Raw genomic sequence first — 25,863 nt, 5'->3', positions numbered from 1 at the left:
TTTAAAATTCAAACACTTTGTTTATATATTGGCTCTACTTAATCTTCCTAACAAGATGAATTGGATCACACTTCCTGGTGTTAAATTTAATCTGTTATTTCTGCCTGCTTCACAACGCCTTCTATGCTTTCATGAAGTCATTCATTATCTTCTCACTTTTGGTTACAGCTGGAGGTCTTACGGCATGGTGATAGTGTACTTACCTCTAGGCCAGAAGCTCTAGGTTGAAATTCTATCTCTGGATTGGATAGCCATGGAAATTGTACTATGATGCAGTCAAACAGGTTGCTTATCAATCTACAAGTTATTCTGGTACACCTATGACAGATACTAAGAATCCCTAGGTCAAGCAGAACCCACTTTCCCATGTTCAACTAGCCTTTAGTTCTTGCTTTGAGCAAGTATCATCCCCATTCTGAAGGGCAGCCACATGCTGCTTACGACATTTTTCAAGTTTTGAACTATCTGCCCATATTTAAATTATGTCCTATACATCAACTCCAGGTCATTAATATAAATAGAACAGCAATATATTGTTCACACGTATTTTACAAAAAAAAGTACAGTGAAAAGTTTTATAAGTAATATGTAGTTCAAAGGGGCAGTGATCTGAACATCAGCTGCTGGAATATTGCATTGCATACTTCTCTCTGGTCTGAATGTCCGTATACGCAACACATCAATGCTATCCTCATCAACTTGTTCGATTACTTCAACAAATATTTCAATAAATTTCACCAAACACAATTTGCTTTTAACAAATCTATGCTACCTTTCCTTCAGTATTCCATTATTATCCAAATGCCAGTAAATTTTGACACATTATCTCCGCTGAAGATTTCTCTCCCACATGTAGTAGCTAGGTTTATCATCTCCCCTTTTGTGAACCATAGTGTTGCCATACCTCAGGAAATAAATGATTGCTGTTTTTTTTTTCTCACCTTACTTTCCCCAGTATCCTAGGACATACGCCATTTGGAACACCTGACCTTTCTGCTTTGTGTGCTGCCAACTTTTTTAAAAATGTGTCTTTATATTTAGCCCATCCAATCTTTCAGCTGCATCCTCCTTCACTGTCGCCACAGCAGCCTCCTCTTTTGTGACAACAGGTGCTCGGTGCTCATTCAGTCTTGCCTTCTAAATCCACAAGAAGATCGCCTTTACAGCCTATAATTGGCTCTATCCTTCTTTTAACTAATCTGTTACTATTTATATATTTAAAATATAGTTATGTTCCCTTTTATGTTCTCCACTAATCCACTCTCATGCATTCTCTTTGCCTTTCTTATTCCCTTTTCTCAGTTCACTTCTAATTTTTTTTTGTCTTCAGCTGGGTTCTCTCTGAATGATCATTATCCTTCATTTTCTGTTTCATTGCAATCTCTTTATCTGTAATCATCCAGGAGACTGTATTTCCTTCCTTTCCCCCTTATGGGAATGCACCCTATTGCTGATTTTCTGATTTACCTGTCAATAAGCAATTGCAATCCACCTGGACTCCTTTGTAAATCATTGAAATCAACACCAGTCTAGCTGAGTACTTGCATTTGTAACCCTTTCTTATCTTTTTCATTTAATTATCTGAGCTGTGATCTCCGTTTCCCACTTCTTTTCCTACAGCAGCATGTTCAATTTGTCCAATTTCAATCCACAGTATTAGATCCATTAATAAAAACAGAAATTGCTGGAAAAGCTCAGCAGGTCTGGCAGCATCTGTGAAGAGGAATAAGAATTAACATTTCTGGTCTGGTGACCCTTCTTCAGAGCTGGATCCATCAATGTTTCCTTACTGGCTGGCTTCTAGCTGTCTCTTCTTCCTGCAAAATGTTCTTTTTCTACTCAGTGATGTCCTTTATCTTGGTACCAGGGAGGAGACTCATGTTGGCAAATGAAGAAATGCATGTTTCACTCTTTCACTATTAAAATACAGTTTCATTCCTACAGTTCCCCACATAAGGTCTGAGGCAGTACAATTTAAATATCACTTGTTCCAAATTAAGTGTAAATATCAGGGTGTGTATTTTTCATTAATGAGATATGGATATTGCTGACTGGACCAGCATTTATTGCCCATCCTTAATTTCCCTTGAGATGGCAGTGACAGTGAGTTGACTTCTTGAACCACTGCAGTCCTTGGGGTGAAAATACATTCACAAGGGGCTGTTAGGAAGGGATTTCCAGGATTTTTTTCCCAGCAACAGTGAAGGAATGGTGATATAGTTTCAAGTCAGGATGGAGTGTGGCTTCGAGGGAAAGTTATAGATGGTAGTGCTCCCATGTATCTATTGCCTTTGTCCTTCTGATAGTACAGGTCACAGGTTTGGAAGGTGCTATCAGAGGAGCTATGGTGAGTTACTGCAATCCATCTTGCAAGTAGTCCACGCTGCAACTACCTAGTATTGGTGGTGGAGGGAATATCTGTTGAAGGCAGTGATTGAGGAGCCAGACAATTTGGGCTGTTTTGTCCCAGAGAACTCTAGGACGCTGGCTCACTTAACCCTCAGTGAGTGCACAACATGGAAGTACAAACCAGCAGGTCATCATGGGATGGAAGTCAACCTTTCCAATGAAGATTGTGACAAACACAAAGCTCTTTTTAACACCCTCTCGGTTGGCCACAACAAATATTTTTATTTATTTCTGGTGGACAACCATATCACTCACCAATGAATAAAGTTAAAAATCACACAACACCAGGTTATAGTCCAACAGGTTTAATTGGAAGCACACTAGCTTTCGGAGCGACGCTCCTTCATCAGGTGATTGTGGAGGGCTCGATCGTAACACAGAATTTATAGCAAAAATTTACAGTGTGATGTAACTGAAATTATACATTGAAAAATTGATTGTCTGTTAAGCCTTTCATCTGTTAGAGTACAGTGATAGTTTCACTTCTTTCATGTGTAAATCACAAAACCCTTTTTTTTAAGGTTGCATTCTTGGGTTAGCTGTTAATAATGGTGATAGCTAGACAATATGTTGAAGGTGTTAGCCCCTATGTTCTCTGTCTATGACCTGATGTTTAGATTGATTCTAATCTAAAAAGTGAGATAACCGAGTTTTACATAAATTCATGCAGTTTTTGAGCTCAGAGTTCTACATGAATGTATGCAGTTTTTGAGCAAAGTGCAATGTAACTCTGCAAGTACAAATTCACCACACAAAATATATGTGTGCATGTGGGTCTTTGTCTGTGTGTGTGTGTGTGTCTGTCTGGGGTGGGGGTTGTGAGTGTGAGAAAGTGTGTGTGTGTGTAGTGAGTGCAGAGTGTCTTAAGTCTGTGAGGGGGTGCATATGTGGGAGTGTGTGTGTCTATAAGGGTGTGTTTGGGTGTCTGTGTGCGCGTCTGTATGTACCTGTGTCCGTGTGTATGTGAGTGTGTGTGTGTGTGTAGGAATATCTGTGTGTGTGTGTGCAGTGCAATGGTGATCACCTGTAATGTGACATGAACCCAAGGTCCCGGTTGAGGCCCTCCCTATGGGTACCGAACTTAGCTATCAGCCTCTGCTCGGCCACTTTCCTCTGCTGCCTGTCCCGAAGTCCACCTTGGAGGATGGTCACCCGAAGGTCCGAGGCTGAATGTCCTGGACCACTGAAGTGTTTCCCAACTGGGAGGGAACCCTCCTGTCTGTTGATTGTTGTGCGGTGCCCATTCATCTGTTGTCCTAGCCTTTGCTCGGTTTCCCCAATGTACCATGCCTCCGGGCATCCTTGCCTGCAACGTATAAGATAGACAACGTTGGCTGAGTCACATGAGTACCTGCCATGTACAAGGTGGGAGGTGTTCCCACGCGTAATAGTGGTATCTATGTCCACAATCTGACACGTCTTGCAGCGTCCAACGTGACAGAGTTGTATGGACAACTCCATACAATCCTGTCACGGTGGACGCTGCAAGATGTGTCAGATTGTGGACATAGATACCACTATTACGCGTGGGAACACCTCCCACCTTGTACATGGCAGGTACTCATGTGACTCAGCCAACGTTGTCTATCTTATACGTTGCAGGCAAGGATGCCCGGAGGCATGGTACATTGGGGAAACCGAGCAAAGGCTAGGACAACAGATGAATGGGCACCGCACAACAATCAACAGACAGGAGGGTTCCCTCCCAGTTGGGAAACACTTCAGTGGTCCAGGACATTCAGCCTCGGACCTTCGGGTGACCATCCTCCAAGGTGGACTTCGGGACAGGCAGCAGAGGAAAGTGGCCGAGCAGAGGCTGATAGCTAAGTTCGGTACCCATAGGGAGGGCCTCAACCGGGACCTTGGGTTCATGTCACATTACAAGTGATCACCATTGCACTACACATACACACACACACACACAGATATTCCTACACACACACACTCTCACATACACACGGACACAGGTACACACAGACGCGCACACAGACACCCAAACACATCCTTATAGACACACACACTCCCACATATGCACCCCCTCACAGACTTAAGACACTCTGCACTCACTACACATACACACACACACACACTTTCTCACACTCACAACCCCCACCCCAGACAGACACACACACACACACAGACAAAGACCCACATGCACACATATATTTTGTGTGGTGAATTTGTACTTGCAGAGTTACATTGCACTTTGCTCAAAAACTGCATACATTCATGTAGAACTCTGAGCTCAAAAACTGCATGAATTTATGTAAAACTCGGTTATCTCACTTTTTAGATTAGAATCAATCTAAACATCAGGTCATAGACAGAGAACATAGGGGGCTAACACCTTCAACATATTGTCTAGCTATCACCATTATTAACAGCTAACCCAAGAATGCAACCTTAAAAAAAAGGGTTTTGTGATTTACACATGAAAGAAGTGAAACTATCACTGTATTCTAACAGATGAAAGGCTTAACAGACAATCAATTTTTCAATGTATAATTTCAGTTACATCACACTGTAAATTTTTGTTATAAATTCTGTGTTACGATCGAGCCCTCCACAATCACCAGATGAAGGAGCGTCGCTCCGAAAGCTAGTGTGCTTCCAATTAAACCTGTTGGACTATAACCTGGTGTTGTGTGATTTTTAACTTTGTACACCCCAGTCCAACACCGGCATCTCCAAATCCAGAATAAAGTAGTTATCTAGATAAAAATGAACGGACCACTTATAGGATTTTCTTAAGTGAAGGAAAGTGGAATTTTATTAATTACTCACTGGAAGAAAAGTTATAAAGATGCAAAATTAAGTGCTCACAAACATAGATGTAAGTTGTTAAAAAATAAAGGAGAGTATGTCTGATATAGAAAGGAAGAAGATAGGTTTTTATGGCTGGAGAAATAACATCTTATTTCCGTTTGGGGACGTTACAGCCTTCTGGACTCAAAATACTTTCTTTTGTATCTACCATCCACCCCCAACATCTCCACCCCTCCCCCTTTCCCAAGCCCCCATTGATCATCAGCATAAAAAGCACCTTTTCCTGCAACTATCAGTTCTGAAGAAGAGTCACTTAACTTGAAACGTTAACTCTGTTTCTCTCCACATATGCTGAGTTCCTCCAACAATTTCTGTTTTTGTTTGTTTCAAACTTCCAGCATCCACAGTTCATTGTTTTTAAATTAGAATAAAAGTCTCACAGCTTAAAAGTCCCGAGAAGATGTTACACGTTTAACCCGAGTAGTGCTGAAGTTTGTAGATGGCTTTGAGTATTTGGTGAATGATCATTTGCCCAATTTGCTTTTTCACCGGATGATGTATTCAAAGCTGATGAGGAGAAATGAGAGAGAGAGTGCATTTGATGGAAACTCATTATGATACAATGAATGGATGATATTGGCAGGAAGTAAACACATTTAACACATAGAAACATCAAAAACAGGAGTGGGAAGAGGCCATTCAGCTCTTTGTGCCTGCTTCACAATTCAGTATGATCATGGCTGATCATCCAACTCAGTATCCTGTTTCTGCTTTCTCCCCATATCCTTTGGTCCCGTTAGTCCTAAGAACTACATCTAATCCCTTGAAATCATTCAAGGTTTTGGATTCAACCACTTTCTGTGGCAGAGAACTCCACAGACTCCCTACTCTCTAGGTGAAATAAATTCTCCATATCTCAGTCCTAAACGACCTGATCCCGTATCCTTAAACCGTGACCCGAAGTTCTGGACTCCTTGGTCTTTAGAAAAATCATTCCTGCATATATCCTGTCTAGTCCTGTTAGAATTTCATAGGTTTCTACGAGTACCCCCTCATTCATTTAAACTCTAGTGTAAATACCTGATCCAATCTCTCTTCATACATCAGTCCTGCCATCCCAGGAATCAGTCCAGTAAACCTTAATTGCATTCCTTTCATATCCAGAATATCCTTCCTCAGACAAGGAGATCAAAACTGCACATAATACTCCTGGTATGACCTTACTAAGGTCCTTACAGTTGCAGCAAGGCATCCCCACTCCTGTACTCAAATCCTGTCACTGCGAAGGTCAAAATATAATTTGTCTTCTTCACCATCTGCTGACCTGTCTGCTTACTTTCAGCATCTGATGTACAGAGACACCCAAGTCCTGTTGTAGTCCGCCTCCCTTTCCCAAACTACATCTATTCAAATAATAATCGGCCTTCCTGTTTTCGCTACCAAATTAGATAACCTGACATTTATCGTGATATACTGCATCTGCCATGTACTTGCCCATTTACTCAAATCATCCAAATCACTGAAATATCTCTGCATCCTCCTCATAGCTCACTCTCCCAAACACCTTTGTATCATCTGCAAACTTGGATATGTTACATTTGGTTTCCTCATCTAAATCATTCATACAAATTGCAAATAGCTAACTGTGTCTTATTTACTCAAAAAGTTAGTTGGCACTTAACTCCCACCTGCCTTCCTCAATATTAGTGGCCAAATCATGGCATGGTTACATTTACCTAAATGTTTTGATCTTGGCTGAATATCTCCAAAGTTAAATCCTAGATTAATTCCAAAATAAGTACAGCAATCTCCCCCTTCTCATAAACAACTTGTCAACCATATGAATAAAATAACATCCCACATAGGTTGTACACTTTCTATATTTTTAGGAGATGCATAGACCACATTGGTCAGACATTGCTGTGAGTGGCAGATAAATTACTCCAGCTGTTTGTTATATGCGCACGTAGCTATATATTTTCTATATGTTTTTACATGTGTATTAATAGTGTATTTGTTGTATTAATTGTGTATCTCCTGAACAAATTAGGGCGCAAAATTGTTAATAAATGATCAAAAGATTGAAGAATGAAGCATTAGCTGACATATTGAATTCAGTGGCAAAGTGAATATAGAAAGTGAAACAAAGATTGTGGAAAACAATTGTTTTCAGTGAGAGAAATAAAAGGAACAGGAAGAAATAGCTAATAATATGAATATGCTTTTAAAAACCTGGTAATTGTTGAAAACTGCAGGCGTATGCATCCATGCTCTTTAACATTAATTTTCAATCCAAAACAGTTGTTTGGCAGTAATGAAACCTTAATATTCAATTAAAATGCCAAGGCTCCTCATTGGATAATCCCTAATTTTTCCTGAAAGATCTTTATTTCATATGTGTGGGGTCACTACAGGAATTTCACATCATTTAGTGGATTTGATTGAGGTGTGAGACAGCAAGGTGATGTTTTTGGGAAGCTCTTTGAGGAGTGGCATTCGACAAATTTCTGCCTTTTATTGTGAACATATGGCTGTCTGATTTTGCATTATAGATTGCTTTTGTGATTTATTTATTGCCTGAATATTTGTCTCAACTCTATCAGTACATAAGAATTGCCCCAGTGGTAATGCAGCAATTGAGCCTACCTCCCCATAATGCCTTTCTAAAACAGCATTGGTAAAAATGGCCTTAATGTGGCAAATTGCACCTGGCCTGTTTTGATAAAATCTTTAAAAATTGTCCTTGTTGTATAAGATAATGATTCTGAATAGGTTAATATTTATGTTACATTGACTGCAGCAATTCTACTGATAATTGTATAGAAAAGGAATAAATTGGCTTTTGAAAGGAGACAAAGTCCCTGTACCAGCTTCTTAAGATCCTTCTAATTGTGCCTGACCAAATGTAGCTGTATTCATTGCTATCTTACAATAAACCTTGTTATTATCTCAGAACAGTGTGTCTTTTGTAGGTATTGTATGGTGGTATGCTCTCCACCATTAATCATTGGATAGGCCAGCAACAAAATAAGGAAAAATAAGAACTGGTGGCAGTAAGCTGCCTCAAACAACCCTTACCCAGTTCCACATATTGGCAGAGGTGACAAATACCACAAGGTACCAGGAGAGGAAATCTGGGAAAATGGCACAGTCCTTCCAAGGTTTCAGTGATTAATCAGTGATTAATCAATATCCCAGTTGCTCTAGTCATAGTCTTATGCATTAATGCTGGAATTTCCTGGGACATTAGTAGCACAAGTAATGATAGTCATGATTTGGAGGTGCTGGACTGGGGTGTACAAGGTTAAAAATCACGCAATACCAGGTTATAGTCCAACAGGTTTATTTGAAAGCACTAGCTTTCGGAGCACTGCTCCTTCATCAGGTAGTTGTGCACAACCCCCTGATGAAGGAGCACCACTCCGAAAACTAGTGCTTACGAGGAATGATGTTCACTACGTTTCACTAATACTACACCACCGAGCTACAATTCTGATCATTCTGATAAATGCTAGCTTGTTACACTGCCTTATCAAGAGGGATAGGCTTCCAAACCCTTGACCACTATCATCTATAAGGTTAAGGGTAGTTCTAGGAATACCAAGATGGCCCTCCAAGTTACACACCATCCAGACTCAGAGCCATATCATTTCCTCGTCCCAAATTGTTTGAAATGTTCAAATCTCTACCTAACACCATTGTAGGTGCCACTTCAATCCATGGACTGAAGCAATTCAAGAATTATGCTCTTTACTACCTATTCAAGAGGGAAAAAAAGAGATAGCAGTGTGTGCTATCCTTACCAGCAATTCCCATCTCCAAAAAACGATTTGAAAACATGATATTCTCTCTATTTTCTCTTCGATAGGTCTAGGAGCTGGAATATACATTCTGGATAAGGTCCAATATTTTCCTCAACACAGCACTTAGTACGTACTTATAAACACATTACAGAATGCTGCTGCAAAAAAAAATCGATGCTCAGTAAACTAAAATAAGTCATTCACGCACATCCTTAATGACACTGAATAAGAACAAAATAAATCCACTAGTTAAAGAAGGATTGCTGCATCTGCAATAATACTGCAGATCAGGGAAAGCAAAGTGCTTCTTTAATTACTACCTCCTTCCATTGCCTTGGGCTCTTGTAAACATACAGGAAGAAAATAAAAAAGAGAAAATGTTTGTCAAAATTCTTATCAGTGCACGAACCACCTTGGGAATGCATTTATTACCTCATTTTCTAGATTAGAGTGGTGCTGGAAAAGCACAGCAGTTCAGGCAGCATTCCTGATGAAGGGCTTTTGCCCGAAACGTTGATTTTCCTGCTCATCGGATGCTGCCTGAACTGCTGTGCTTTTCCAGCACCACTCTAATCTAGAATCTGGTTTCCAGCATCTGCAGTCATTGTTTTTACCCATTTACTACCTCAGCCAATTTTTTACTGTTAAGCAGTTTGACGAGTGGGGGTTCCAGGCAAAGGTTTGGTTTGAAGACCCTTTATTTCATCATTTCACACACGTGCAAAATATTATCAAGTTTACCCAAAGTGGGGTTAACATACATATGGTTATGAGGAGGCATGTCTGCAATGGATAACATGTCAATAAAGACATGAAGTCACTAATGATCAAAAACATCGAGATTGATTTCCTTCAACTGAGCAGTGGATCAGGAGATGGCCCTGTGCAATTCCTTGAATTGCAAGTCCCTCAATCATTTATTGACCAGGGTTCACTTCCTGAGACATATCCTACATCAACCCAAAGGCACTGGGAAATTCCATCTTACACTGTTTGCTGGAATTTCTTCATTGGTTTGTCAAGGCATGGATTCCTCAGGGTCCCTGCAAGAGATATATTTAATTCCTTTTTGACAATATTTTACCATGTGGCTATTTGGGACAGCACGTGGCTCAGTGGTTAGCACTGCTGCCTCTCATAGCACCCGGGACCCAGGTTTGATTCCAGCCTTGAGCAGCTATCTGTGAAGTTTGCACTTTCTCCCCATGTCTGTGTGGGTTTCCTTCCACAATCCAAAGATGTGTAGGTTAGGTGAATTGGCCATGCCAAATTGCCCATGGTGTAGGTTATTACTCAGGGGTGAATATAGGGTAGGGAAATGGGTCTGGGTGGGTTACTCTTCGGAGGGTCGGTGTGGACTTATTGGGCCTAAGCGTCTGTTTCCACACTTTAGGAATTCTAATTCATTTTAAAGTTCACAGATGTTATTAGTCACCCTCCTTGTGAACCAATTGGCATCCAAGCACGAAATTCAACCAATCCATTTTTTTACATAAAGATGGTGGCGAATTGTTTCATTACTATTATAAAAACAACAGGGATAATATTCAACACTGACATGGATGTGAAATAAGCAACAACAGATCAATCAGCCACGTTATCGTTCATTCTATTGGTTTGATCCGGTGAGGTGCATGACAAACAGCCAATCAGTTACTTTTGGATTCCTTCCAACACTAAATTTCACCCACATCCTATTTTAGACTGAGGTGACCTTGGTGATGAGCCTTTGAATGAACAATAGTATGAAAAGAAAACAAGGCCACAGGTCCATGAACCAGCTCCTCACAAGTCCCCTAGCTAAAGACAGAGACGTATCTGGTATCAATATCACCGTTGATCTGTCATTTTGCAAATTGATTTTTTTTTGAGCCTGATTCTCCTTGGCAGTGTCTAAAAATGCTTCATTGATCCAATTGACTCAAATACCTTCTGCTTCTCTCCCCTAAACCCACTAACCCAAATATATTTGTTCCTAACTGTGAAAGGTTCCTGCTAACCCCGAACTCACTTCTAACACTTGTTTATTCTCTGCTCATGAGGCCACTCCATGCTCCCTAACCCTATTCACACCAAACCACTGACCACCCAAATTCCTTCCTGGTCTCCATTAAGCTGATATTGTTAATGGTCCTCCCTCTTCAGGTACTGTCTCTCCCTCCTCACTGCTATCATTGTCTATCTAATCATTAAACACAAAAACTTCTTGATCTATTTATTCTTAGAAACCAATGCCCCAGCTATGGCTTTCTTTTTCTTTCCAAAGCTCATGAACAAGTTGTCAACTCCATCTTTCCCACAACTCCATATTTGATCCTTCAAATCGGGCTTCCACATCTACCACAGCATTGAAATGTCACAAATTAGATCTTGAGTAACTATGACTATGATAACTCGGATTTCACCAGTTTCCTCATTTCCCCTCCCCCACCTTGTCTCAGTCAAATCCATCGAATTCAGCACCGCCTTCCTAACCTGCAATCTTCTTCCTGACCTCTCCACCCCCACCCCAGTCTGACCTATCACCCTCACCTTGACCTCTTTCCACCTATCACATTTCCGACGCCCCTCCCCCAAGTCCCTCCTCCCTACCTTTTATCTTAGCCTGCTGGACAAACTTTCCTCATTCCTGAAGAAGAGCTTATGCCCGAAACGTCGATTCTCCTGTTCCCTGGATGCTGCCTGACCTGCTGCGCTTTTCCAGCAACACATTTTCAGCTCTGATCTCCAGCATCTGCAGACCTCACTTTCTCCTATGATATCCCCCAGCCCTCTCACCCCACTTGACCTGTCTGCAGCCTGTTTGGCCCACAGCCCTTATCCAAAGCATCTAACAGAGAATTTCCTGCAATGACCTCTATTTCCTCTCCAGAATGTACTACGCCTCGTGGCTTTCTGTTTCTCACATGCCTGCTGTCCCACAATGCAATCAGTTGAAATTATATGCTGACTAGACCTATGTGCATCTCACCAAAAATGTAAGTGGCATAGAACCACAAATGACCCCTGCACAAGCCACTCATACGTCAACCTCTTTAAGTTAACACACTTGGAATGGAAGCACAACAAAAAAATTGCCTTTGCAGGCAATTGCATAAACTATCCTTTTAATCCAAAAATATTCCAGGGAAATATTAACGAGCTTTAAGTTATCACTGGCTCCCCACTACCTCTCTCTATTGCCTCTGATTTGGTACACTGCTCGTCAGCATCTGAACTGACCTTATTTACACATCTTCACCATCACAGTCACATAGATGGGTTAACTCCAGGAAAGGTAAGAGAGGGAGGCAGGTAGTGCGGGAGTCTTCTGTGGCTATTCCCATCTCAAACAATTGTGCTGTTTTGGAAAATGTAGGAGGCGAGGGATTCTCAGAGGACTGTAGCACAAACAGCCAAGTTTCTGGTATCAAGACTGGCACTAATGCAATGAGGGGTACGTCGGATTCCAAGAGATCGATTGTGTTAGGGCACTCTCCAGTCCAAAGCACAGGCAGACATTTCTGTGGCCAGCAGCAAAATATCAGGATGGTGTGTTGCCTCCCTGGTGCCAGGATCAAGGATATCTCAGAGAGGGTGCAGAATGTTCTCAAGGGGGACAGGGACCAGCAGGAGGTCATTGCACACATTGGAACTAACGACATAGGAAGGGAAAAGATGAGATTCTGAAGGAAGAATATAGAGAGTTAGACAGGAATTTAAAAAGAAGGTCCTCGAGATTAGTAATATCTAGATTACTCCCGATGCTATGAGCTAGTGAGGATAGGAATAGGAGGATAGAGCAGATAAATGCATGGCTGAGGAGCTGGTGTATGGGAGAGGAATTCACATTTTTGGATCATTGGCATCTCTTTTGGGGTAGAAGTGACCTGTACAAGAAGGTCGGATTGCACCTGAATTGGAAGGGGACTAATATACTGACAGGGAGATTTTGCTGGAGCTGCTCGGGAGGATTTAAACTAGTAAGGTGGGGGGGGGGACCCAGAGAGATAGTGAGGAAAGAGATCGATCTGAAACTGGCACAGTTGAGAACAGAAGCGAGTCAAACAGTCAGGGCAGACGGGTACAAAGCAGAGAATAAGGTAGGACTGATAAATTAAACTGTGTTTATTTCAATGCAAGAGGCCTGACAGGGAAGGAAGATGATCTCAGGGCTTAGTTAGAAACATGGGACTGGGATATCATAGTAATTACAGAAACATGGCTCAGGAATGGACAGGACTGGCAGCTTAATGTTCCAGGATATAAATGCTACAGGAAGGACAGAAAGGGAGGCAAGAGAAGAGGGGGAGTGGTGTTTTTGATAAGGAATAGCATTACAGCTGTGCTGAGGGAAGATATTCCTGGAAGTACATCCAGGGAAGTTATTTGGATAGAACTAAGAAATAAGAAAGGGATGATCACCTTATTGGGATTGTATTATAGACCCCCTAATAGTCAGAGGGAAATTGAGAAACAAATTTGTAAAGAGATCTCAGTTACCTGTAAGAATAACAGGGTGGTTATCATAGGGGATTTTAACTTAAACATAGACTGGGACTGCCGTAATGTTAAAGGTTTAGATGGAGAGGAGTTTGTTAAGTGTGTACAAGAAATTTTCTGATTCAGTATGTGGATGTACCTAATAGAGAAGGTGCAAAATATGACCTACTCTTGGGAAATAAGGCAGGGCAGGTGACTGAGATGTCAGTGGGGGAGCACTTTGGGGTCAGCGACCATAATTCCATTAGATTTAAAATAGTGATGGAAAAGGATAGACCAGACCTAAAAGTTGAAATTCTAAATTGAAGAAAGGCTCATTTTGACGGTATCAGGCAAGAACTTTCGAATGCTGATTGGGGGCTGCTGTTCGCAGCTAAGGGGACGGTTGGAAAATGGGAAGCCTTCAGAAATGAGATAATGAGAATCCAGAGAAAGTATATTCCTGTTGGGTGAAAGGAAAGGCTGGTAGGTATAGGGAATGCTGGATGAATAAAGAAATTGAGGGTTTGGTTAAGAAAAAGAAGGAAGCATATGTCAGATATCTAAAGGATACATCGAGTGAAATCTTAGAAGAATATAAAGGCAGTAGGAGTATATTTAAGAGGAAAATCAGGAGGGCAAAAAGGGGACATGAGATCGCTTTGACAAATAGAGTTAAGGAGAATCTAAAGGATTGTTACAAATATATTAAGGACTAAAGGGTAACTAGGAAGAGAATAGGGCCCCTCAAAGATCAGCAAGGCGGCCATTGTGTGGAGCCACGGGAGATGGAGGATAGTAAATGGGAGACTGGTTAGCGAGGTTAGATCTCATGGAATACAGGGAGAACTAGCCATTTGAATACAGAATTGGCTCCGAAGTAGTGGATGGTGGTGGAGGGTTGCTTTTCAGACTGGAGGCCTGTGACCAGTGGAGTGCCACTAGGATTGGTGCAGAATCCACTACTTTTTGTTATTTATATAAATGATTTGGATGCGAGCATAAAAGGTACAGTTCGTAAGTTTGCAGATGACACCAAAATTGGAGGTGTAGTGGACAGTGAAGAAGGTTACCTCAGATTACAACAGGATCTTGATCAGATGGGCCAGTGGGCTGAGAAGTGGCAGATGGAGTTCAATTCAGATAAATGCGATGTGCTGCATTTTGGGAAAGCAAATCTTAGCAGGACTTATACACTTAATGGTAAGGTCCTGAACAAAGAGACCTTGGAGTGCAGGTTCATAGCTCCTTGAAAGTGGAGTCGCAGCTAGAAAGGATAGTGAAGATAGTGGTCAGAGTATTGAGTACAGGAGTCAGGAGGTCATGTTGCGGCTGTACAGGACATTGGTTAGGCCACTTTTGAAATATTGCATGCAATTCTGGTCTCCTTCCTATTGGAAGGATGTTGTGAAACTTGAAAGGGTTCAGAAAAGATTCACAAGGATGTTGCCAGGGTTGGAGGATTTGAGCTATAGGGAGAGGCTGAATAGGCTGGGGCTGTTTTCCCTGGAGCATTGGAAGCTGAGGGGTGACCTTATAGATGTTTATAAAATCATGAGGGGCATAGATAAGATAAATAGACAAATCCTTTTCCCTGGGGTGTGGGAGTCCAGAACTAGAGGGGTGACAGGGGTAACTTATAAAAGAGACCTAAGGGGCAACGTTTTCACTCAGCGGGTGGTACGTGTATGGAATGAGCTGCCAGAGGATGTGGTGGAGGCTAGTACAATTGCAGCATTTAAAAGCCATCTGGATGGGTTTATGAATAGGAAGGGTTTGGAGGGATATGGGCCGGATGCTGGCAGGTGGGACTAGATTGGGTTGGGATATCTGGTCGGCATGGATGGGTTGAACCAAAGGGTCTGTTTCTGTGCTGTACATCTCTATGACTCTATGACTAATACCAGCTATTACTATCTCTGTGATAACATGTGCCCCTACCTGAGCTCATCTGCTGCAGAAACCCTCATCCATTCCCTGGACTCCAGACTCATCGTTTGCAAATTTTTCCCATCTCCACTCTTTATAAACAATAGTTTATCCAAAGCTCTGCTGACTTTATCCCATCCGTTCCATGTCCTCGTCATTCAATGTGAACCTTTTATTCACCTTTTACATTATGTTTTGATCTCCTCTTCAGTCCCTCCACAGGCACTGTGCCCCAACTCTTCTGTTACATCAATCACTGCATCAGTGCAGCATCCTGCATCCAGGCTGAACTGGAGCAGTTCATTGTTCCCTTCACCAATCTGTCGTTCACGCCACTTATCCCACCAACACCTTCAAACCCCAGATACCTTCCCCTGCAACCGGAAAAGATGCAAAACCTGCTGGTACACCACCCCCCTCACCTCCATCCAGGGCCCCAAACAGTCCTTCCAGGTGAGACAGAGGTTCACCTGCCTCTCGTCCAACCTAGTTTACTGTATCCGGTGCTCCTGATGTAGTCTTTTCTACATCGGGGAGATCAAACATAAACTTAGGGGACAGTTCACCAAGCATCTCAGCCAGACCTGCAGGAGCTGACCTGACCTCCCAGTCACGGCCCATTTTAATTCCCCTTTCCACTCCCTTTCCGACTTGACCATCCTTGGCCTCCTGCATTGCCACAACGAATCAAACCGCAAATTGGAGGAACGACACCTCATCTTCCGCCTGGGCAGCCAACAGCCCGGAGGATCCAACATTGAGTTCTCCAATTTCAGCCCCTTCTCAGCCCCTCCCTCTTTATTCCATTCCTCCCTGCCACCAATCAGAATCATCCCTCCTATTGACCAACCAGGTTGTACCCTCTACCTGTCTTCACCTATCCCAACATCGCCACCCTGCCCCTGCCACCCCTTTATCTACAGCTCCCTCTACACACCCCCCCCCCCACCCCCGCAGTCCTGAAGAAGGGTTACACCTGAAATGTCAACTTCTCCACCTCCTGATGCTGCCTGGCTTGCTGTGTTCTCCCAGCCTCCTGCTTGTCTACCTTTTGATCTCCAAGGGCATTATTTTAAAATTCGCATCCCCATGTTTAAATCTGTTCATGACATCACTGCATCATATCTCTGCAGCCTACTATAGCTGCATAGCCCTTCTGAATTCTTTCAATTCTGGTCTCTTCAGAGCAGTAACTGTTTATTACACCACCACTGGCAGCTATGCCCTAAATTTAGGAATAAACATAATGAAAAGCTGAAACTCTCCTCCTCTATCTCTCAACCTTGCTAACTCATTCCTGAAATTCTTCCTCTTTGATCAAATTTTTGGTTACTTGTCATTTTATATGGATAGGTGGCATGTTTTATTTGATAATGTTCCTGTGAAACACATTTATTGATTATTATGTTAAAAGTGCTTTATAAATGCCCCTGTTTTTTCTCTTGCCATTTTGTTCGAGCTGTGACTGTTTAATCTATTCCTGCAGCTTACTGATAGCCTTTGCAATTTCCTTTGGCTTTCTAAAGAAATAATAGCTTCTTTTAGGTGTTTTGTGAAATATCATCACCAGGACCTCTAGATTTATATTCCAAATCATTGAAATACTCACTCAACAGTATAGATCCTGGAACTGGATCTTCAAGAAGATTTCATTCCACTCTGAGTTACTGCCCTTAACTCGTGTTCTGTTTATTGTCCTTTGAGTCACTTTTCAGTTCTCTCCTATATTCATCCTGATGTGTATTCAACCTTAGATATAAAGCTGCATTCTGTCCTCTTAAATCTTTTACTATTTACCAATAAAGTGTAAAAGTGTGTAGTGAGTGGGCCGAACACAGTTCATGACAATTTAATGGGACATATCACAGGCAGGGGTTGATCAGGCAGGAATAGTTCAAGTGGGTGTCAAAAAACAAAGGTGTACAATGAGTGGATGACAATCAGGTGGAGTTTATAGCGAGGGTGTGTGAATTGTTAAGGTTTTTAATGGGTAGGTGTCAATCAACAACTGTACATATTGAAAGGGTATCTATCAGACAGAGTGAATAACAACACTATGTCAAATGGGTAGAGTGTATAAGAAGGAAGCGAAAATCAGAAGATTTAAAAACAAGGGTGTGACAATTGAGTGGAGTGTACATACTCTGTGGTTATGAATCAAGTGAGTGAATAATGGGCACGCATCAATTGACAGAGTGTATAACATGTGGCAATCAAATAGGCAGAGTGTATAACAAGCAGATGTCAATCAATGCAGTGTATAATGACTGTGTGTCAATCGCTTGGAGATTATAATGAGTGGATGTCAATCAGACCAGTGTATAACAAGCAGATGTCAACCAGACAGAGCGCACAACAATTATGTCAATTGACAGTGTATAATGACTGTGTGTCATCAGGCTGAGTGATACATGAGCAGAGGTCACTTGGACTGGTTTACAATTAATAAGTTTAATTAGGATCACATGAACGCTGCAAACTCACAAACAGGGAAGGAGCAAAACATACTTGGCCCATCAGAACAACTGGAAAGGCTGTCAGAACCCATGGGTTCTCCCCCTCCACCTCGCATCGAAGTCTGAGGTGGACACAGCTGATGTCACAGCCTTGACATTTTTACTGCCTGAAGAAGAGGATGAATTTCTTCCTATCTTCACCCTACTCCTCAATGTCAGCATAATGAAACATTTGGCCATTGACTTCAGGAATCAAGATGGAGGGCATGCCCCTATCTACATCAATGGAGCTTGTTACGACACGATGTAAACCCTCCTGGTTAATTTAAAACCAGCAACACAGAAAAGATTTATCCCTTGCAGTAATCTGCAAAGATCGAGTGGCCAAGAACTATTTAAAGTAAAAATTAACAACTTTATTTCTTAAAGTAAAATAGAGAATAATTAACTAACCAGTATTTACAGTTTCTTTCTCTAACCTATATTTTACCTTGCCTTCTATAATACTAGTCGGATAAAACTCTCAATTAAGATTTACAAAACAACACTTCTTATCTCAAAACCAGACATCTTCCTGTGTCTTCTTTTCTCCTTGTTAGAATTTTCTGTGTCACAAGTTACTGATCGAAAAGGTACTTTTAAGAGAGATTTTTTTCAAGCAGTCTGGTACATGCTAGGATTGGCAAGTCTTCTCTCAACTGTTCAATTTCCCCCTGGTATTATACCCCTGAGCATCGGATTGTGTCATTGGCTTTTAAGATTGTCAATATACTCAATTCAAACTTGACTGGAAATTGGTATTTTTATTGGGGTATAATTTAAACTGATTAGCCGAATTTGAATTTGTTTTTGTCTTCAGGCAACGAAACAATGAACTACTTGATTTGTTCAACCAGTGTTACATACACTGTTGCCTTATTGACAACACTTGGTAAAAACAATGACTGCAGATGCTGGAAACCAGATTCTGGATTAGTGGTGCTGGAAGAGCACAGCAGTTCAGGCAGCATCCGAGGAGCAGTAAGATCGATGTTTCGGGCAAAAGCCCTTCATCAGGAATAAAGGCAGTGAGCCTGAAGCGTGGAGAGATAAGCTAGAGGAGGGTGGGGGTGGGGAGAAAGTAGCATAGAGCACAATAGGTGAGTGGGGGAGGAGATGAAGGTGATAGGTCAGGGAGGAGAGGGTGGAGTGGATAGGTGGAAAAGGAGATAGTCAGGTAGGACAAGTCCGGACAAGTCATGGGGACAGTGCTGAGCTGGAAGTTTGGAACTAGGGTGAGGTGGGGGAAGGGGAAATTTGGAAACTGTTGAAGTCCACATTGATGCCCTGGGGTTGAAGTGTCCTGAGGCAGAAGATGAGGCGTTCTTCCTCCAGGCATCTGGTGGTGAGGGAGCAGCGGTGCTGTGTCTGGTAGTTCTGCTGCTTTTAACTCACTTAAAGGTACACCCACATCTTCATAACAAGCTGTAGTGGAGATGATCGAGAGCGTCACATTCCTAGGAGTGATGCTCACCAACAATCTGACCTGCTCCACCCACCCTGATGCGACGGTCAAGAAAGCAAAACAATGCTTTTACGTCTTCAGGAGGCTAAGTAAATTTGGCATGTCCACAAGGACTCTTATCAATTTTTATTGATGCACCACAGAAAGCGTTCTATCCAGATCCTTCACAGCTTGGTATGCGCTTAGCTCAGAACCATAGAAACTACAGAGAGTTGTGAACACAGCCCAGTCCATCACGCAAGCCAACATGCTATCCATCGATTCCATCAACACTTCTCACTCCTCAGAAAGGCAGCCAACATAATTAAAGATCCCTTCCACCCCAGCTATCATCTGTTCCAACCTCTTCCATCAGGCAGAAGATATCAAAGCTTAAACACACGTACCAACAAACTCAAGAATAACTTCTTCCCCACTGTTGTTTAATTCTGAATGGACCTCTTCAATTTCCATTTCAATGGACCTCTTAATGTTGACCTCGTTCTTTGTGCACCTTCTCTGCAGCTATAACATTGTATTCCTTGCTTTGTTCTGTTACCCCTATGCACTTTGTATGCTATGATCTGCCTGTACTACATGCAAAACAAAACTTTTCACCGTACCTAGGTACATGTAACAAAATAAATAAAGCAAATCAAATGAACAGATTATACTGGATGCAAAACATTTTGTTTAATTAATTAAACAGTATGTGGGAACAGATCTGTTAAAATGTTATCTTGATTTATTAATTTATGGATTTAAAGCACTCTTAAAGAATGTAAAAGAATGAATCACTTTCAAATTTTGATTAAAAATGTTAAAAGATAATTTCATTTTGGAACAGCAACACGTTGAGGTCACTAAACTTATTGTTAATTCTATGGAACATAACTAGAGTAAGCTGGTTTATGAATACTAATATGGCTTCTAGTGAGATACCAATGCTGTTAATCTTAAAGAAAAAGGTGGTCATCATCATGTAGTTTATAGTTCATAGTAATATTTTGATGTGTGATTTTTATTTTTAAGATTGGCAATTACAGTGTTGATTGGAAGGTCTAGTAAACAACCCTAAAGTGAATGCAAATCTAACAAGCTGATGTTAATTGCAATTTAAAGGGTACCACGAGTATTTATGAGGTCAGATTTAAAGCAATAAAGGAATGGGTCACCTTCAGTTAGCCAAGAAAGTGCAGACAGTAAGTCTGAGGAGAATTGACAGACTTCATTAGAAATTTAAATTATTCATGCAGAATTCACTGTGAAGAGGTTTCACTTTGAAGCTAAGAAGTTAATTAATATAAATATCTATTGGACCTCTCAGCTAACTTCCTTTGCCATAGAGCTGAGTGATGCAGGGTGGAGCCTTGGTTGGAATCCTGGGGAGTTTTCTGTGGAGAAGACCTGGGTTCGATTCCTGACTCAGGTGACTGTCTGTGTGAGGTTTGCACATTCTACCAGCATTTGCGTGAGTTTCTTCCGGGTGCTCCGGTTTCATACCACAATCCAAAGATGTGTATGGCGGGTGAATTGGCCATGCTAAATTGTCCATAGTGTTAGATGCATTAGTCAGGGGTAAATGGGTGTGGATGGGTTACTCTTTGGGTCAGTGTGGACTTGTTGGGTCGAAAGGCCTGTTTCCATACTGTAGATAATCTAAACGTTTCTGTAAGGTCTTTGAGTTGGAGTGGAAAGCGCTTTGGTTATTGGGTATAAGGCCTGAGTTCAACTGGCAGAGAAAGCGAGAGTCTGTTAAGAGGTAAAAATAGCTATAGACCAGTGGCAAAAGTGTATTGAGTGGTTTCTTAGAAGAGTATATTCTGAAACCAAACAGGGAATATGGAAAAGAAAGAGTATGGAAGCATGGGAAGGGTTAAAGCATGAAGACCACTGGTGATTTGTCTGTGGAAGGCAGGATGGGATAAGAAGTTGAAACTTTATTGCTGGAACAGCACAGCAGGTCAGGCAGCATCCAGGGAACAGGAGATTCGACGTTTCGGGCACAGGCCCTTCCTTCGAGGAGAAAGTGAGGTCTGCAGATGCTGGAGATCAAAGTTGAAACTTTATTGCTGGAACAGCACAGCAGGTCAGGCAGCATCCAGGGGAAACTTTATTGCTGGAACAGCACAGCAGGGAAACTTTATTGCTGGAACAGCACAGCAGGGAAACTTTATTGCTGGAACAGCACAGCAGGGCCTGTGCCCGAAACGTCGAATCTCCTGTTCCCTGGATGCTGCCTGACCTGCTGTGCTGTTCCAGCAATAAAGTTTCAACTTTGATCTCCAGCATCTGCAGACCTCACTTTCTCCTCGAGGATGGGATAAGAATAATGGAATGCTCTTACACCAATTAGCAGAGTAAAGTTAAGGCTGAAAGGTCACTATGACTAGTTGAGATAACTGTTAGTAGAGGTAGTCTCCATGTTAAGTGTCATTATGACAAGATTGGGACCATAAATATTTGGGGCATGACATTAAATATCTAATTAATAGTTAGTAAAGTCAGCTTGAGACAGGAGACTATTGTAATAGATGGAATAGCTAAATATCTATCATGACAGGTTAGCCTGGAATGGAAGATCACTGTAGCAAAGGTGATAATAAATATCTAATCATGACATTAGGAAAATATTAAGTAGAGTCTGGAACGAAAGACCATCGTTGCAAGAATTAGCACTAAATATCTCACTAAATATTTAAATTTTAGAATAACATTAAGTAGAATGTACAACTAAAGAGATAATGGGAACTAATATCGCTGGTTTATTGTGTAGCTAGAGTGAGGTAATTTGATTAATATAGTTGGACATGCTGATAAGCTAACAGAAACATGTTTAAAAAAAATATAAAAAACCATGGATGCTGACGTTCGGAGGTATTTGAGAATCTGCTTTCTCAGTGTCACGGTTTTTTGTTTGCAAATAAAAGACCTACTTCTTGAAGAATTCGCTGCATCTTCTGGTGATTCTCTACATTTTCTCCACGACAGGAACAGGTTATTTGATTGATTTGATTTGATTTATTGTAGTCACATGTACCTAAGTACAGTGAAACGTTTTGTTTTTTTGAGCTGTATAGGCAGATCATAAGAAACAAGGACATTCAGATCAGAGGGTACTTTGAGCGAGACATACAAGATTACAACTGCACAGAAGGTGCAGAAAGCATGATCAACATTAGCAAGATCAACATTATTTGAAATTAGAGGAGTCCATTCATCAGTCTAATAATGGCAGGGAAGAAGCTGTTCTTGAACTTGCTGCTGCATGTGTTCAAGCTTCTGTATCTTCTACCTGCCAGAAGAGGTTGTAGGAGAACCTTATCACAGATCTTTGCTGGCAGCCTTTTCCGTGGCAAGAGTTGTGTAAATGGAGTCCATGGACTGGAGGTTGTCTTCTGTGGTGGTCTGGACTGTGCACACCATGTTCTGTAGTCCCTTACAGTCCTGGGCAGAGCTGGGGCCATACCAGGCCATTATGCATCCAGACAGTAAGCTTTCTATAGTGCCTCTGAGAAAGTGATGACGGTACTTATGAACATGCCAAATTTCCTAAGTCGCTTGAGGAAGAAGAGGCACTGTTGTGCCTTTTTAACTATAGCATCGACGTCCAGGACAGTTTGTTGGTTATTGTCATTCCTGCTTTAGATTGAGTAACATATAATAAGACAAAATGAAGAAATTACCTCATCACAAAGGATGCTGCAGATAAGAGTGATCAAGGTGTAATAGAATTTTACAATCAGTTTGAGGGTCAGCAAGTTTAACCCAAAACTAGTGTTGTACCTTTCCAATTGTCCTTAGTTAAGCTTGAAGGCAGTGTGGTTAAAGCTGAGTAAAGATATGAGACAGTAGTGAAGCAATGCCAGATCATTTAATAAGAAATTTCGTGATTCTTGATAAAAATATATTCCATTGAAAAAGAATGGCTCTATGAGAAGGATGCACAACTTTGGTCAACTAGAGAAGTTAAGGATGGTACCAAATTGAAAGCAAAGATGCACAATTCTTCAAAGATTAGTGGGAGGCGAAAGGATTGGGAAAAAAGTTGATACCAGTAAATGATGACAAACAAAAAAGCAGAGGAAGAAATTGGAGTATGAGAAAAAAAACTAACAACAAATATAAAAACAGAACAATAAAATCTTCTGAAAATACATAAAAGGAATAGAATAGCTAAAGTAAGCATAGATCACTAAGAAGGGGAGACTGGAGAATTAATAATGGTAAATAAGAAAATGACAGAAATGCTGGTACAATTACAACATTTAAAAGACAGCTGAGTAGGTATATGAATAGGAAGGGTTTAGAGGGATACGTCCCAAAACCTGGCAAGTGGAACTAGATTAACTTAGGATATCTGGTCGGCATGGAAGAGTTGGACTGAAGGGTCTGTTTCCATGGTTTATGTACAGTAGAATAGCTTTCTTGCTACAAGGTGAGAGACATTTGTTGCAGTGATCTGCTGTTGATCTGGGACGAGCAAACCCTGGGGGAACCAGGAGTATAAGCAGCACGATGGTGTTAGGGGTGTTAGCACGGATGAAATGATATCAGTCCGAGACCAGAGTGCGGTTCAACAATCGGTAACGTTGATTGATACAGTAACACCGGCGGAGACCAACCGAGGTCCAAATCTCTGCTGTTCCCGCACGCTGCTACACATTATATACCTTTCTTTGTCAGGATGTGAGGATTTTGAGTATGAATGGGGTGATAGTTCCCCATCATCGCTGGAGTAGGTGCAAATGGTGGGTTTCCTGCCGTCCCAGGAGAGTTGCAGTGTACACACAATAGGGTGCTAATTGGATTATGTAAACGGGTCCGGGTACTATCTGCTTGTCTCTCTCTGTGAGGGCTGGGGGCTAGCACCCCCCCTTTGTTCCTTTGGGGTGCTGGTGTGTATTAGTCTGTTCGTTCCTGTCTGGTGGATGCCTGTCCTTTGTGTCAGGATGGTTCTGTATTGATGAATATGGGTGTGTTTCAGTCAGTCTCTTGATTTGATTAGGAGATGGGTTTCCATATTAATTAGCTCCGGAGTTTCGGTCTATGAGTCATGGTTAGTGTCTGGCCTAGTGTGGATTTGATCTGTCCTCTGGCTCCCATCTCCCGGTCAGGTGGGCAGACCGGCAGCTGCTGAGTTCTGTGGGTTTAAGCTGCGGCTGCCGTTTAAAACACAAAATGAATTCCTATAGTTTTACCGATGTAGGCATAGTCCCGTGGCAAATGCGGGGCGGCTCTGATGCCCACTTGCAGGGGAATCAGTCAGTATGGTGTGGCCCTACATTTCAGTGACAGAGAAATTTGCCTTGCAGACAAAGGTCTATGTTACAAGCACAGACCTCAGCTTGGGCAGCATTATAGCCCAGTTCAGCATCAGCATTGGCAGCATTATAGCACTGTTCAGCATCTGTCTGAGGGGTTCACAGATAGGTCATTAGCCATTCTTTCTGAGGATATCCGTGGTCATCCATGTGCCAGCCCTGGAGATTATGTGGTCTGGAGATGGGGCCAGTAATACTGGAGGAATCTGGAAGTTGTGTAGAATGTATGAGCATTAGCAGCTCCATGGATAGATAGATTGATTTGATTTATTGTCACATGTACCTAAGTACAGTGAAAAGCTTTGTTTGCGAGCAGTACAGGCAGATCACGGTCATAAAGGACATACAGATCATAGGGTACTTCGAGTGAAGCATATAGATTACACTGCACAGGATGTACGCGAAGCAAGATCAACATTATTTTAAGGTAGAGTATCCATTCATCAGTCGAAGAACAGCAGGGAAGAAGTTATACTTGTACCTGCTGATGCGGGTGTTCAAGCTTCTGTACCTTGTGTCTGACAGAAGAGGTTATAGGGGAGCATTATAGGGGTGCGATGGGTCTTTGATGATGTTAGCAGCCTTTCAGTGTCAAGATGCCGTGTAAATGGAGTCCATGGATAGAAGGTTAGCTTCCGTGATTGTATGGGCTGTGCACACAACTTCTTTAGTTTGTTGCGTTCCTAAACAGGGCACTTGCTGTACCAGACCGTTATGCACCCAGACAATATGCTTTCTATGGTACATCTATAAAACTTGGTGAGGGTCCTTATGGACATGTTGAATTTCCTGAGCCGCCTGTGGAAGAAGAGGCATTGTTGTGCCTTTTTTAACTGTCACATCTACGTGGGAATTCCAGGACAGGTTTTCAGTTATCGTCACTCCGAGAAACTTGAAACTCTCAACCTTCTCAACCCCTGCTCCATAGATGTAGATGGGAGCTTGTTTTCCTCATTTCATTCTGAAGTCAATTCTTTAGTTTTGCCACCATTGAGAGTGAGGATCTTATCATTGCACCACATCACCAAGCCCTCTGCGTCCTTTCTGTATTCTGACTTGTCATTGTTTGATATCTGTTCTAGCATGGTATTGTCATCAGTAAACATGTAGGTGGTGTTCATTTGGAATTTGGCTACATAGCCATGGGGGTACAGGGAGCACAGTAGGGGGTTGAGAATGGCAAATAAACATCAGCATATGAAGAGGGGAACCAGGGTCTTCAGGGTCTATAG

The 25,863-nt window shown here is 41.8% G+C and overlaps 1 protein-coding gene across 1 annotated transcript in view; it reads right to left on the bottom strand.

The window, feature by feature from the left end:
• frmpd1a (FERM and PDZ domain containing 1a) overlaps positions 1-1,563 on the bottom strand; it is a 100,071-nt gene extending 98,508 nt beyond the window's left edge. The window contains exon 1 of the mRNA XM_043706677.2: positions 942-1,563. The gene's annotated coding sequence lies outside the window, so the exon portion shown is untranslated. The remainder of the gene's footprint in view (positions 1-941) is intronic.
• Positions 1,564-25,863: the final 24,300 nt, after the last annotated feature.

The sequence above is a fragment of the Chiloscyllium plagiosum genome, unplaced genomic scaffold (genome assembly GCF_037043375.1).
Source record: "Chiloscyllium plagiosum isolate Xiang-an unplaced genomic scaffold, Cpla_swu_hap1 HiC_scaffold_2, whole genome shotgun sequence".
NCBI classification, from domain to species: Eukaryota; Metazoa; Chordata; class Chondrichthyes; order Orectolobiformes; family Hemiscylliidae; genus Chiloscyllium; species Chiloscyllium plagiosum.
This window is presented reverse-complemented; position numbering and strand designations above follow the sequence as displayed.